The sequence below is a fragment of the Equus caballus genome, chromosome 2 (assembly GCF_041296265.1).
Source record: "Equus caballus isolate H_3958 breed thoroughbred chromosome 2, TB-T2T, whole genome shotgun sequence".
Taxonomy (NCBI): domain Eukaryota; kingdom Metazoa; phylum Chordata; class Mammalia; order Perissodactyla; family Equidae; genus Equus; species Equus caballus.
Genome location: NC_091685.1, coordinates 56,496,010 through 56,510,636, shown reverse-complemented (window position 1 = coordinate 56,510,636; position 14,627 = coordinate 56,496,010).

The window sequence follows — 14,627 nt, the reverse complement described above, 5'->3', positions numbered from 1 at the left end:
GCTTTGTGTGCCTGTCAGTCCATACGGGGAGTATGGGGAGCCATGATGAGCGCCATGGTTTTGAAAGGACATTGACAATCGGAGCGAGCAGAAAGGTGAGTCACTTGGCTGCAGGAGGAAGAGCATGAAGGGAGAGAGTGTCAGCTTCAGACTGGGCCTGGGGCCTGGGAGCAGTGTTGTCTTCAAGTATTGAAAAGGCTGACCTACAGGAGAGAGGTTGGACTTGCCCTGTTCAGGGCTAGAAGACTGAACAAAGACCAAAGGGTAGAGGTTAGAAGGGGGAGATTTTTAAGTTCAGCACAGAGGTTAACTTTACACAGCCGTTCACATTTCATATAGCATTTTCAGTTATCCTCTTCCATAACCCAAGGCTGACATTGTCATTCCCATTTCAGACAAAGAAATTGAAGTTCTGAGAAAACCTGTCACTAGAGACAATGCAGTGCAGTATTCAGCTAAAGAGCCCTGTGTTAGGCCCATGGGAAGCATGACCTTAGAAGAAAGAGGTTAGGAGACAAACTAATACCCCGTTACTGCAGTTGACCTGGAGGCTGCAACTGGTCCTCCCTCCTCTTCATTATCTACTATCCCTTCTAAATCATCCTCAACTTCAGCAACAACCTCAGCAGATATTGGGGGCTTACCTGCTGGTGTGACCCACACCTTCATTCCTGAGGAGTCTGAATGCTTGGAAATTTCCTAGACCAGGAAAGGGCAATCACCAGTACAAGGGAGCAAGGACGTCCCAGGAGGTGCCCGGGTGAATCACCGGGGCTCCACACATATTCCTCAATGCTGCCATTGGGTAGAAGCAGCCCTACTGATCAGAGTCAATTATCCTTGGTAGTATGATGACTTTTCTTCTGCTGGTCCCTGGACACAGGGAAACCAAAGGGCTCTGGCAGCAGACATGGCTTGTAGTGCAATGGGATCCTTTCTATGTACCCTGGAAAGTATGTATCTCCTTTGGATACCAGGACCTCCAACTCTACGAAGACCAGAGTTGCAGGGACAGAAAGCACAAGATCCTCTTGGAGGTCACTGGGCCTACTGCTGTCATGACTTGGTTCCCACATCCATATATTCTTCCTATTGGGATAAAGCACCATATAGAGGTCGCTGATTTATGTGGTTACTGTATCCTGAAGATGGCACCCCATCCTTTCAGGGTGTTTCTTCTGAGCTGGTATGTAAGCTATATCTTTTTTTTTTATTAATGTTATGATAGATTACAAGCTTGTGAGATTTCAGTTGTACATTTTTGTTAGTCATGTTGTGGGTACACCACTTCCCCCTTCGTACCCTCCCCCCACCCCCCCTTTTCCCTGGTAACCACCGATCAGATCTCCTTCTCAATATACTAATTTCCACCTATGAGTGGAGTCATATAGAGATCGTCTTTCTCTGACTGACTTATTTCGCTTAACATAATGCCCTCGAGGTCCATCCACGTTGTTGTGAATGGGCCAATTTCGTCTTTTTTTATGGCTGAGTAGTATTCCATTGTGTATATATACCACATCTTCTTTATCCAGTTATCAGTTTCTGGGCATGTAGGCTGGTTCCACGTCTTGGCTATTGTAAATAATGCTGCGATGAACATAGGGGTGCAACGGACTCTTGAGATATCTGTTATCAGGTTCTTAGGATAGATACCCAGTAATGGGATGGCTGGGTCATAGGGTATTTCTATTTTTAACTTTTTGAGAAATCTCCATACTGTTTTCCATAGTGGCTGTACCAGTTTGCATTCCCACCAACAGTGTATGAGGGTTCCTCTTTCTCCACAACTTCTCCAACATTTGTCGTTCTTGGTTTTGGATGTTTTTGCCAATCTAACGGGGGTAAGGTGATATCTTAGTGTAGTTTTGATTTGCATTTCCCTGATGATTAGCGATGATGAACATCTTTTCATGTGTCTATTGGCCATACTTATATCTTCTTTTGAGAAATGTCTGTTCATGTCCTCTGCCCATTTTTTGATCGGGTTGTTTGTTTTTTTGTTGTTAAGCAGTGTGAGTTCTTTGTATATTATGGAGATTAACCCTTTGTCGGATAAGTGGCTTGTAAATATTTTTTCCCAATTAGTGAGCTGTTTTTTTGTTTCAATTCTGTTTTCCCTTGCCTTGAAGAAGCTCTTTAGTCTGATGAAGTCCCATTTGTTTATTCTTTCTATTGTTCCCCTCAACTGAGGAGTTACAGTGTCCGAAAAGATTCTTTTGAAACTGATGTCAAAGAGTGTACTGCCTATATTCTCTTCCAAAAGACTTATTGTCTCAGGCCTAATCTTTAGGTCTTTGATCCATTTTGAGTTTATTTTGGTGTGTGGTGAAAAAGAATGGTCAATTTTCAATCTTTTGCATGTGGCTCTCCAGTTTTCCCAGCACCATTTGTTGAAGAGACTTTCTTTTCTCCATTGTAGGCCCTCTGTAAGCTATATCTTTAGAAGGCCATTCCAGCATTTTATAAAGCCAGGTGTTTGGGGATGATTATAGGCCTACTCCCACTGCTTGCTGTGAAAGGGCTCTCCTGGTTGGATGTTAGCTACATGGGACTCTATGCCTATGGATCAGATGTCCATAAGCCCTGGGATAGTGATGCTGGCTGCAGCTCCGAGAGCAGCCAAGGCAAACCCACCCCTAAAGCAGGGATCATTTGTATGAGGAAGAACCGCTGGCCCTTTCAGGATGCATGGGGCTCTGCATAGTCAACTTACCACCAAGTGGCCGATTGGTCTCCTTGAGGAGTAATGCTGTCTCAGGGGTTCAGCACTGGTCTCTGTTCAAAGCCGCAATATCTAGATCAGCTTTGATAAGGGGAGTCCATACTGTTGGACCCCTATGTAGCCTCTGTGTCTGCCACTGTGGCTACTCCATTCATGTGCTCATCAGGCCAGTTCCCAAGATGGCCAGTGATGAAGCCCAGCCAATGGAAAATGACTCAGTCATTTATTTTGTCTGTTTATGTAGTCAGTGCCTCTTCTGTGGTGGGGTCTTTCTGGTGGGCATTAATTTGTGATACAAAAATACTCACACTTTGTGCCCACTCCTGATGTGTTCATCCATGTGTCTTTACCTCAGACCTCCTTGTCATTGATCTTGTAGTCTTTTCTCCTTCAGAATCCTGACCAGATGCCCTGCCCATTGGCCACTGCCCAGTAATCTCTATATATTCTCACTTTGGGTTGATTCTCCTTCTACACAAAATAGATGACCAGGTACACTGCTCACATATCCACACACTGGGAAAAATTTCCTTCTTCACCGTTTTTTAGGCCACCCATAAATGAGGCTGTAATGTGGCCATTGTCCATTTTTGGCTTGCACACATGTGCCAAACCAACTCATCCATAAGCCAAGCTCAGGCTTTTCCCTCCTTCAGCTGGTCATAGTGGATCCTCATGTGGCTTTAGGTGTGAGCTACGGGACAGGCTGGTGCAATTCTGGCTGCTGACGTGGGGTTCTGGGCCACCTGCTCACCCAGCTAACTTGGACCCTCTGATCCTGCTCACTTGATCCAGAAGTAGCGTTTCCAACATATGACGACTGCTGCTGGGCATGTCTGACTTTATGACTTGGCAGGTCTGACAGAGCCCAGCTCACAATGGGCAGTTCTAGAGGATACATGGTCCCTTTGTACCCCACGGTCAAGTGTTCTTTCTTGACCAAGGCCTAGTATCATGCCAAGAACTATTTCTCAAAAGGTATATAATTCTCTGTTGTGGGTGCCATGGCCTTGTTCCAGAATCTCAAGAGCCTGTGATGTCCTTCTCTAACTGGGGTTTTCCAAAAGCTCCATCCTGGGTCTTTTCCTATCACTGACACCTCCAACAGCATAGAATCTTCCAGATCATATGGCCCAAGTAGCAAGGCTGCTTGACTGTAGCCTGCAACTGCCACTGGGCCCTTTCCTGCTCCTGGTCCCATTTGGAGCTGGTATCTGTCCATATTATTCAGTATACTAGTTGGACCAGGATCCCAAGGTGAAGAATGTGCTGCCTCCAGAACTCAAGAAGCCCATCAGGTACCATGCTTCCTTCTTGTGATCGAGATGTAAGATTTAGTAATTTGTCTCTTACTTTGGAAGGGATATTGTGGAACATCTCTGACCATTGGACACCCTAAAAACTGGACATCCTACCACTAAAGTGGTAGACCCCTGAATCTTCGTCAGGCTTATCTACCCCCATCTGGAGCACGTGCTTACCAAGGCTTGTAGCAGACTAACTCTTGTCATCTTGTTCAATCAGCCTGATGTCATCAATGTAATGGGTAAGTGTAGTACTCTGTGGAGTGTCCAGGCAGTCCAGATATCTTTGGATAATACTATGGAAAATGGGAGGAGAACCAACATGGCTCTGGCAAAACCATAAATAATAATTATTGTCCATCCTATGTGAATGCAAACTGTCTGATTCTCTTTTCTGGTGAGAGTGGAAAAGAACACATCTCCAAAATCAATGGCCACATACCATGCTCCTAAAGCCTTATTAATCTGCACTAATAAAAATACTATGTCTAGCCCAGCGGCTATGATTAAGGCTACAATTGAGTTAAGCCTGCATTAGTTTGCAGTCATTCTCCAGGATCCATGCAGTTTCTGCAGTGCCCAGACCGGCCAATCAATGGAGGTATCGTAGACAAGGGCCGCTCTCCATACATTCCTTATGCCTTTGACGATGGCACCAATCTCTGTCATTGGATCTGGAATGCAATATTGCTTTTTAAACAATAAGAACACTTAACATGAGATCTCTTATCCTAACAGATCTTTAAGTATACAATATGGTATTGTTATCTATAGGTGTAATATTGTATACCAGACCTGTAGAACTCATTCATCTTGCATAACTGAAATTTTATACACATTTATTAGCAACTCCCCATTTCTCCCTCCCCCAAGGCTTTGGAATGACATGTCTATTCTTTGGTTCTATGAGTTTGTCTATTTTAGGTATCTCATATAAGTTGAATAATGCAGTATTTATCCTTCTGTGACTGGCTCATTTCACTTGGGTGATGGATGTCCTCAACGTTCATCCATGCTGCTGCATATGGCAGGATTTCTTTCTTTTTACAGCTAAATAACATTCCACTGTATGTGTCTATCACATTTTCTTTATCCATTCATCCTTTGATGGACACTGAGGTTGTTTCCACATCTAGGCTGTTGTGAATAGTACTGCCATGAACATGGGTACGCTAATATCTCTTTGAGATCCCAATTTCAAATCTTTTGGATAGAAGTGGGATAGCTGAATCATATGGTAGTTCTATTTTTAACTTTTTGAGGAATCTCCATACTGTTTTCCATAGTGGCTGCACCATTTTGCATTCCCACCCAACAGTGTATAAGGGTTCCCGTTTCTCATCCTTGCCAATACTTGTTTTCTTTTCTTTCTTTCTTTCTTCTTTTTCTCTTCTTTCCTTCTTTTTTTTTTTTTTTTTTTGATAATAGCCATCCTAACAGGTGTAAGGTGATATGTCATTGTGGTTCTTATTTGCATTTCCCTGATGTTGAGTGGAGTTGAGCACATTTTCGTACACTTTTTGGCCATTCATGTGTCTTCTTTTGAAAAATGTCTATTTGGGTCCTTTGCCTATTATTTATTTTTTTAACTTGTGCTACTGAGTTGTAGGACTTCCTTATATATTTTGGAAATTAGCCCCTATCAATTATATGGTTTGCAAATGCCTCCTCTCATTTCGAAGGCTGCTTTTCACTTTATTGATGGCTTCCTTTGCTGTGCAGAAGCTTTCTAGTTTGATGTAGTCCCACTTGTCTGATTTTGCTTTTGTTGCCTGTGCTTTTGGTGTCACATCCATTAAATCATTGCCAAGACCAATGTCATGAAGCTTTTCCTTATGTTTTTTTCTAGGAATTTTACAGTTACATATCACTTAAGTCTTTAATCCATTGTGAGCTGATTTTTGTGTACAGTATAAGGTAAGGGTCCAATTTCATTCTTCTGCATGTGACCATCCAGTTTTTCAATTTGTTGAAGAGATGATCCTTTCCCTATTGTATTCTTGGCACCCTTGTTGAGATCAGTTGACTATATATGCAGAGATTTATTTCTGGTCTTTCTATTCTGTTCCGGTTGTCAATGTCTCTCTTTATGCCAGTATCATACTGTTTTGATTACTGTAGCTTTGTAATATATTTCTAAATCAGGAAGTGTGATGCCTCCAGCTTTGTTTTTGATTTTCATGAAGTATTATTTTGATTTACTATTGTGGCCAATGGAGGGCAGTTCAGAGTTTCACTTGGCTTCCCCACTATGATAATGACCCAGGACGGAGGTTGTTTCAAATGCCAACTATATCAGTTCCAGATACACACTCACGGGCAGAAGATGACTACTAGATGGGTCCATCGACTCAGGGGACCCTTCTGGAGTCAGACTTCAACCACGACTCCATATATTCCTTGGCCCCTTGAAGCCCTCACTCTACCAGGAGGAATGGTTAATGCTTTGAGTCTTTGAATATCAATGTTAACTCAGACCCTGTGTCTAATAATCTTTACAATACCTTGTTTTCCCCTTTCTCCAGTGTACAGTCACCCAGATAAATGGCCATAGGTCCCTTTAGAAAGGGACTGGGGGCGTCATCACCGTATATACTTGTCAGAGTACTACAGGGCCCGTCCTCCTCAGTCAACGGGTTTTGGATCTGAATATTGGCTCAGGTTCGGGAACCGAGTAATGGATTGTGACTTCATATTAAAATGACCACCCTCAGCCTCAGCCTCCTCCTCCCCCTCCATTGTTGCCATTTTTGGGGTTATTGATGCTAAGCAGCATCCTTGTTGGCTGCCTGTCTCTTTTGCTTCTAAGGACACCATACTCTATCAGCCATTTCCACAGCTGTCTGTGAGTCAAGCTCCCTTGGCTGCCCTTTAGGCTCTTCTGTGGACTGCAGTCCTCTGGTGGGTCTTCTGGCCTCACATAACGTATCCATTCTAGCAGGTCCGTTTTCCTCAGCCTCTTCCTTTCTTCCTCCATCTGCTGCTAGGACAACTCAGCTATTTCTACTTTACCAGTGTGGGCTCTCTCATTTTGTAGCATTCTAAGAACTGCTCCCTACCCAGCAATAAGCTTGTCCCATCCCATGGGTTCTTGCTAGGTGTTAAATCTTGTCTGCCAAGAAAGCACCCCAAATCAGTGAATTCTTTCTTATTTAACCTTATATTCTGGCCCCTCGATAAAGCACCCTCAAAATCCAGCCTTAGTTGTTCTCCCCTGGTTCCTGCTGGCTCCTGCCAGATAATTCTTGGAACACTTTCGGTGTATAGTCTTTTTCCTCCCTTCTTACACTCAGCATTTCTGTAGCAAGAGTCTTATGTTGAGATTAATCCTAGGTACCTAGAGGCCAGGAAAGGACGTGGAGGCAGCTCCTGGGGCACTTGCCGCCTTGTGGGAGGGAGTCCATTACAGCATCTTTCTTCAGCGTGAAAGTGCTAGCTCTCGCTGGGGAAAAGTGGGCCCTCTGCAAGCTCTGAGGGTTCAGGGGAGCGCACAGAGCTAACATCCGCAGGGGCACCTATCCAGATGTTTCAGGGTCCCAGATTTTCCCCACCAATGCCCTGATCTTAATGTGACAGATCTGCCTTGTCAGAGGATTCAGTGTGTGCTCCTCCACTACAGAATATAGGGTTTTTTTGGTAAACTTGCACACAGGACCATTAACTATTTGCTTCTCATTATCCCTTCGCAGGACATCAACACAACTTATCAGTACCCAGCCACCTCCATTTTCTCTGACAGTTCTCCCATATTTTCAAATGCTTGATTCGTTGTTTGTGTAATGGTGTTCTCCTCTACCAGAACATTCTCCCACCTGCAAGAATGTTCCCTGCATTGAGATGTTCTCCCAGCTCAGCATCAGCAGCATTTATAGAAATTGGGTGCCCCCTTTGCTACCGCCTATCCTTGTATTGCTTACTACTCAGGGTGGGGGAGTGGACCAGTGCAGGGTCCCCACCTTACTGCCTGTCTTCTCAGACCTCACTCTCAGTACCACCTGTGTTAGTTTGGATCCCCCTAAAAGCAGATGCCAAGACAAGATGAGATGTGCGAGAGACAGGTGAGGGGAAACACCTGTCAGGGGAAAAGGGGAGGAAACTGGAAGAGGTGGAAGGAGCCATCAGACCGTGGTGGAGGTCTGTATTAGTTTCCTATGCTGCTGTAACAAATTACCACAAACTTAGTGGCTTAGAACAATACAAAATTGCTTATTACAGTTCTGGAGGTCAGGAAGTCTCCCTGGCTAAGGCGTCCGCAGGGCTGGCTCCTTCTGGAGGCTCCAGGAGAGAATCCGTCCCTGCCTTTTCCAGCTTCTAGAGGCTGCCTGCATTCCTCGGCTCATGGCCCTCTCTCTTCAGAGCCACAATCACGTCACTCTGGCTTCTGCTCCCCTTGTCACATCCCCTTCTCTGATCCTCCTGTGTCTCTCTTATAAGGGTGATTTCATACATCCCTTTGTGACAATCTAGGATAATCTCCTATCTCAAAATCCTTAACTTACTCCCACATGCAGAGTTCCTTCCACCATATAAGTAACCTATTCACGGGCTCTGAGGATTAGGAAGTGGACGTCCTCGGCAGATGTTACTCGGCCACAACAAGGTCTTTCCCCTGCAAAGGGGAAAGGAACGGGGAAGGGAGGAGAACTGCATGGTAAGAGTCTCAGACCGAGCGCATTTCTAAGAAAGTTTCGCCTGGGCTAAGGACGTCTTTGAGGTAAAGTCACCCATCCTAAGAGTCCCGTGTCTCCTGAGAACGGGCCTGGGTTAGGGTCCCTGCCTCTCTCAGTCACTGCCTAGGTGGGGACTCTGGGGTCACCATCAGTAATTCTTTCCAAGCAGGAGAGCTGAGAGCATGTGCTCATGGCCACCATGGCCACAGGCTGCTGAATCAGACGGCCTGGGTTTGCATTCTAGCTCCACTGGCCACTTAACTACAGAGCCTGGGAAAACCACTTTCCCTTTCCGTGCCTCAGTTTCCTCATCTGTAAAATGTGGATGATAATAGCGCCAAATTAATTAACCAATAGATAGTAGTAGGGTTATTGTGAGGGATAAATTAGAACAGCACTCGTAATAACGCTATCTATACTTACTCATTGCTGGTGGCAGAATTGTGACCCCAACTCTGTACCTGTGACTACATTTTCTGTGCCCTTTTTGCTACATAACGTCACTGTGTGGAAAAGGCTCCATGGTAGCGTCGTTATGTTCTTGTCTCTGTTGCTTTCTAAGCAAAGGCTTACAGACCACCTGCTAGAAATAGTGTAGGGAAGGTTCCTACACTGTGTTAGGGCAGGACGAAATGGCCCTAGAGTTCCTCTTATGCCCAGATTCTGTGATTCCATGACCTCCACCAAGAAAGAAGCCTGCGTGATACAAAGGGCAGGTTGGCCTGGAGTCCAATCCCTGGCTAATAATCCTGCACTTGTCGTGCCATCTCGGACTTGTCAGTCAGCATCTCTGGACGTTGGCGTCAATCAATAAGCATATCTTCCCTGCTTACTTTTCTTGCTGGGCTGTAGGGATGAGCAAGGAAATGATACACACTCCCCACTCCCAAATTTTAGTAATAAATATAAGCCTCTTAAAAGAAAAAATACTTTTGTACTCCCCCCAACATTGTTACCTTAAAGAATTTTTTATTTTATCTCTACTTACATATTTACAAACAGAAAACTAGTCATAAACTCCTTATCCTTTCGCTTCTCATATCACTATAAAAGCAAATCAGGGGCTGGCTCCGTGGCCGAGTGGTTAAGTTTGCGTGCTCCGTTGTGGCGACCCAGGGTTCGGATCCTGGGCGCGGACATGGCACCACTCGTCAGACCACGTTGAGGCGGTGTCCCACATCCCAAGCTAGAAGGATGTGCAACTAAGATATACAACTGTGTACAGGGGGGGTTTGGGGAGATAAAAGCAGGAAGAAAAAAAAAAAAAGATTGGCAACAGTTGTTAGCCCAGGCGCCAATCTTTAAAAAAAAAAAAAAGCAAATCAAATTTGTAAGTAAATACAAACAAAACCACAAAACTAATAAAGTTCAAATAAGCAAAATTAACTAAATGGGATGGATTTTTATAAAATGAAAATTAATTGTTGCTTGCAATGGTACTGGCTGTCTAATGTCAGCTCTTCTAAGTGACAGTATTTGGCCTCTATTCAGTAATTAAGCATTCTTTTCTCTTTAGTTCAGAACAATTAGCACAGTATTTCTTATTCATGATTATTAACACAAATTTAAGCTTGGGCATCAAAATGATGTGCCAGACTCAATATGAAAGTGATTGTCCAGTTATATGAAATATACATTTCATATAATTTGTTTTTAGAGTATAAAGACAACAACTCAAATATTCAAAATGAAATTATTGTAGACAGCTGGGGATTTCCAGGAATATTACTCATGAACAAACACAAATAATAAATATGAATGTGCTCTCCAAAAGTTGGAGAGCTAATAATTGCTAGGAGCCATTACTGAGACAAGATTGCAAGCTAAGAGAAGCCGCCCCAACACACAGGAAGTATCGCTTTCTTGTCTTGCCCTCATCTCCACACAGTGACTCCATCCTGCAGCTCCCCAGCAGGTCAGGAGGCTGATATTTCTGTTTCATCTTGGATCTCCTTGGATTCTGGCCAGACTACTGCTACCTTTGGCCCAAAGCAATGTGGCCAGGGCCCAGCAGGGATGTGGCGAGCGAAGGAAGTAAGGGAGCAGGGGCGGAGTGGGAGGGGAGGGACGTGCACTAAGGAAACCCGTTTTCTGCATATGCTTCCACTTTCCCCATTACCTAGCAGCTAGAGCGGAGGTTTCTCCTCTCTCTGCCAGGTACCGGCACTGGCCTCTCAGGGGGTCTGATTTCTAGAACAAGAATAAATAGATGGCTAGGCCCTGTGGGATCTTTAAAACTTGTACTAAAGGTTACCAACACTAATAATGACTTGGGTCATGTTTCTGGAGAGATAAAGAGAAGAAGTGTGAAGGTGATTCTTTTCTCTTTCTTCCTCCTCTCTTTCCCTTTAGTTTCCTTTTCTCTCTGTTTTTTTTCTTCTCTTTTTCTCTCTTCCTGTGATTTTCTCTTTGTCAAAGACATAGTTCTTGTAGGTGCTTGCTCCTGACTTTTTTCTTATTCCTGACTCTTTTCCCAGACAGTACATTTGAAGTTAATTGTCTGACTGCTGAAGAAAGAAAACAATGATAAAATAATATTAATATAATATTATTCCCTCGTGTTTGTGTAATGTTTTTGAGTTCGTAAAATGTTGTCATTATATATCATCTTGTTGGACCCTAACAACAACCTGTGACAGAGTTATTTTTTCTGTTTTATAAATGGGGAACTGAGGCTCAAAGAGGTAAAGAGGTTCATCTCCTTCCTATTCTCCTTTCCTATTCCTTCTAACCCCTTCCTTTATTGAAGAATTCAGTCCCAAATCCATAGACACAGCAAAACCAGGTAAGGATATATGCCAGGCTTGGTGGGGAGCTTCTGTTTCCCAGAGTGGGGTGTCAGAGTCTGACAAGAGGTGCTACAATATATTTACTAAATATATCCAGTATTCAACAGAAGGTGTGACCCACACTTAAGAAAACAGAACAAATCAAAACAAAACAATATGTACAATAGACACAAACTTGAAGTAGGTCCAGATAAGATATTTAACAAAAACTTCAAAGCAGCTTTTATAAATGTTTTGAAAAGTTGAAGGAAAAAATGATAACAATGATTCAACAAAAAGAATCTCAAAAAAGAAAAACTTTTAAAAAAGGACAAATGGAAATTCTGGAGTTGATGAGTATAATAACTGAAATTAAAAATTCACTCCATGGGCTCAATAGTAGACTTGTGATGGCATAAGAAAGAATCAGTGGACTTGAACATACGTTAGTAGAAATTATGCAATCTAAGGGTTGGAAAAAAAAAAAAGCAGCAGAAAAATGAGCAGAGCCCTAGAGACCTGTGAGACAACATTAAACATACCAAGATATGTGTAACGGGAGTCTCAGAAGGCGAGGAGAAGGAGATACAAGGACTAAAAAATATGTGAAGAAATAATGGACAAAAACTCCCCAAATTTGGTGAAAGGCATTAAATATACTGATCATCCTTGAATTTCCTATTCAAGGAACTCCAAGGAAGATAAGCCCAGAGAGACAAACACCTAAACACATCATAGTCAAGCTGTTGAAAGCCAAGGTCAAAGAGAAAATCTTGAAAGCCACAGAGAGTGACTCATCACAAACGGGAACAGCAGGATGGCTAATTTATGACTTCTCAGTAGAAACAACATAGGACAGAAGGCAGCAGAATGACATATTCTACGTGCTGGGAAAAATATTGTTAATGGAGAGCTCTATACCCAGCAAAAGTATACCTCAAAACTGAATGTGAAATAAAAACATCCCCAGAATGCAAGGACTGAGAGCAGGAGAGCTGCATTACAAGGGTCCTGAAAGTAGGAAAATGACTCTAATGACAACTAAAATCCACAGGAGCAAAGAACAGCCAGAAATGATAAATATGCGGACAAATATAAAAGAAAATACAAATATATTTTCCTTTACTTTTCTTCTGTTAATTTCCTTAACAGACAGATGATTTCATAAAGGCATGCTTATAACACTATATTTTGGGTTTTAATATATAGATGTAATACATACAAAAATAATAGCACAGAAGAGGAGGAGGAAATGGAGCTATGCTGAAGCAAAGTTGCTATATTTTACTAGAATTAAGTCAGTAGTAATCTGAAGTATGTCATGTTAAGATGCATATTATAATTCATAGAACAACCACTGAGAAAATAAATGAAAATATATCATTAAAAAAACATAGTTAAAGCGAAGGAATTAAAGGCAAAAGAGGAATTAGCAAATTTTTGCTTAAAACAAAAGAAGGCTATAAAGTGAAAATAGAGGGAAAAAGACATGAGATAGATGGAAAACAAATAGCAAGATGGCAGGTATAAATCCAAACATAACAACTACATTAGATTTGGATGGACTATACAGTCCAATGAAAAGGCAAAAATTGTCAGACTGGAGAAAAAAAACCAAAACGAGATTCAACTATATGCTATCCATCAGAAAAACATTTCAGATTCAAAAAAATAACTAGTTGAAATTAATAGGATGGAAAAGACTTAGCATGCAAATAGTAGCCATATGAGAGCTGGAGTGGCTGTATTATTATCAAAGTAGATTTTAAATATGTTAAAGAACAAGATGGACATTTCATAATAACAAAAGGGCCAATGTATCAGGAAGCTGTAATAGTTAAAATGTATACACACCATAAAATGTATACACACAATAAAAAAGTTAAAAATATATTAATATAAAACTGACAGAATTGATAGAAGTAGTAGACAATTATAGTTGGAGATTTCAGTCCCACACTTACAATATTTGAGAAAACAGCTAGACAGAAAGTCAGCCAGGATATAGAATACTTGAACAATACTATCAACCAACATGACCTAATTGATATTTATGGAAAATAACACCTCAAAGAGAAGAATGTGCATTCTGCCAAGAGCACATGGAACATTGTTCAGGAAAGGCCATATGTTAGGCCTTAAAAAAGTCCCAATCAATACAAAGAGATTGAAATTATTCAAAGTTATGTTCTCTGTCCACAACAGAATTAAATTAAAAATAAAAAAACAAAAGAAATTTGTTACATCAGCAAATATTTTGAAATTAAACAAATTAGCTTCTTAATAACTTATGGATCAAAGAGGGAAATTAGAAAATTTTTGAATTTTGAATAGAAAGGGAAATTAGGAAAATTTTGAATTGATGGAGAAGGGAATGTGACATATTGAAGTTTATGAAATGCAGCTAAAACAGGGCTTAGAGGAAAATGTATAGGCTTATTTGCATAAGTTAGAAGAGAGGAAAGGTCTCAACTCAATAATCTAAGTGCCTAATTTACAAACAGGAAAACAAGGAAAAAAGAAGAGCAAATCAAATATCTAACTTCTTTTGAATTCTTAGAAAAGCTGGAACACAGAGTTGGCGTGGAAGCTCCTATCTGGAGGGGAGCACGGCTGCCTGCTCTGGCTGGGTGGCTCCTTAGCGTCCACGGCCTGCTGCTCCCTACTGCTGACAGAGGCTCTCCAGGGAGCACGAGTCCAAGATCCCTGCTCTGAGCAGTTCTGGGAGCTGCCGCCAGGACCTGTAGTCCAGCTCTGTGCCCTGTCTTTCCTAAAGTATTACCAATTAAAAGATAATACTACAACCTTGATATTTTGTTTTTACCTATAAAAATCAGTTATATTACTTATGTATAGATTCATCATGGATTAGTTAGTTTTCCTCTGTCTAAGAGAAATAAATACAAACGCTGCCTGATGAATATAATTTTAAAGAGAAGAAACACTGAGGAACAATGTCTCCACATACTACTCGTTGATCATTTCCCCTCAAGAAATCTCTGGCATTTTCTGAGAGCTAATGTCTCACTAGGATGTCATCAGGAGCAAGCCATGGCAGGAAAGGAGGTCCAGGAGGGGCGTCTGGCTGGATGAGAGAGTGGCTGACAGATTACATAAAGCAGAAAGGCCACATCCAGAAAAGAGTGAAAGAAGAAAAGGT